This window comes from Benincasa hispida, chromosome 4, assembly GCF_027475165.1.
Source record: "Benincasa hispida cultivar pf3 chromosome 4, pf3_genome.v1.1, whole genome shotgun sequence".
Lineage (NCBI taxonomy): Eukaryota > Viridiplantae > Streptophyta > Magnoliopsida > Cucurbitales > Cucurbitaceae > Benincasa > Benincasa hispida.
The window spans coordinates 64,633,072-64,634,957 of record NC_143481.1 but is presented as its reverse complement, the minus strand read 5'-3'; the positions used below and the strand labels follow the sequence as shown (position 1 = coordinate 64,634,957).

Genomic DNA, 1,886 nt, shown 5'->3' with positions numbered 1-1,886 from the left:
CAATGTGGAAAGTAAAGTCATACTCTTGCGTAATTCAAATAGTAGAGACAAGCATTCAACACAAGAAAATCCACTTCCCCTTTCAACTATTGATTTGAAAGGGGAAGTGGATTTTTTTGTTTAATGAAACTCAATCCATTTGGTACGGTATGATAATGAGCAACCCATAAACTCATTCCACCGTCATCACATTAGTTAATTGAACAAACGGCAATTACACAATTAATCAATTATGTAATTAAATTAATCAAGCAAATTGATTATTTAAGGTATTTCATTATTGATACTTGGGGTTGGTTGAAAGGTAAGAAATTAAGGGAAAAGATAAAACATAGAGGAAAGAAAATTCTTTGAATAATTTGAAAACAAGTTTCCTTGTAAAAGAAAATTCTTTGTAAACTATTGAAAATTACTTAATTAAGGAATCAGATCATGAATCATCAGCATCAAAGCATCAGACAGGGATAACTGATATTTCATGTTCTCATCATCCACATTGTTTGAACTAGAATCATAAACCAAAACTTCATTGAAAAACTTGCACTATCCCTTTAAATCATCCATCCATTCCCATAGTCAATGAAAAATACAAAAATTCCAAGAAAACATTTGATAAAAAACTGATAAAATGAGTTTCAGTGTATATTAATAAGGAAGAGCAAAAGGGATATTATGGGAGTTTGAATATCAAAAACTAATTCACAAACTATTCAAAGATAAAACATTCTGGAACTGATAAATATTATGGAACTATCAAGGCTAAAATAAATATCAGTAATCACTGAGACTAAAATCTCAAGGCTGCTACAATTGCAAATACACAAACAATTCAAAAAAAAAAAAATTGGACATACTTCAAAAAAAAAAAAAGAACATATAGAAAATAGAGCTTCAAAACCATCTCAAACAAGAAAACTAAAATCAAAATTAAGGTTTCAGAGGCGTAATAGCATACCCCAGGTGACAATACATTCCTCACTAATAGCACTCGCTTGATTCACCTGACATTCAATACCTAAATACAAAACCAAACCAATCATAGTTATACATCAAATTATCATCCAAAACCACATCTAGAATTAAAGAAAAATTCAAAACTCTTTCAACTTACAAAGATCCATTACGTGATTTCTACAAATTGCACAGTTATCAACATCAATATCTACTCAAGTAAATTAAGATGATATTACAACAACGATAAGAAGAATCAGTAAGAAACATCTAAAAGAAAAATGAATTAAAAAGAAATCGAAAAAGTTGAAATTAGGGTTTCGAAATACCCCAAGCCTAGAGAGTGTCAACATTCCACTTTTTTATTTCGAATCGCTTAGGTTTTTTGGAAGACGAACGGCCAACACAACTTGAAGCTTCGTCGTCTTGAGAGCGTTGCGATAACTGGAATTTCACAAGGAATTGTAGAAATTTCGCAAAAGGAAGAAGAGCAATCGGCTGGAAACCCGTAGCGATTGCAAGGCGCGCTTATTTTTCTGTCAAACCCGTAATGTTGCAATACTATTGAGAGCGTTGCGTTGCAACGCTGTTTGGGTGAGACACACACGTTTTTCTTTTTTCCATCAAAATTCGTAGCTTTGCAATGCTACTTTTCAGCATTGCAACGTTGCCTTGTATATTTTAGTATTCTTGACGTTTTGAAAACGTCAAGGAACCATTAACTGAACTTGACATTTTTAAAACATCAAGTACTGTATTTTTTGGAAAAATGCACAACCTTCTGCTTTTTTAAAACAATTCTTGACGTTTTTTCTTTAAAATCACCTATTTCTTGACATTTTTTTCATAAAAACGTTAGGTATTTAAAATTGCAAACGTCAAGAAATGTGGTTTTTCTTGTTGTGGTGCAAGCGGGTGAAGTGAATGAAGGATTT

The 1,886-nt window shown here is 31.8% G+C and overlaps 1 non-coding gene across 1 annotated transcript; it reads right to left on the bottom strand.

The window, feature by feature from the left end:
* Positions 1-418: 418 nt before the first annotated feature.
* On the bottom strand, positions 419-499 carry LOC120076925 (small nucleolar RNA R38). The gene has a single exon (XR_005481672.1). It is a non-coding gene; the product is annotated as a small nucleolar RNA R38 (small nucleolar RNA).
* Positions 500-1,886: the final 1,387 nt, after the last annotated feature.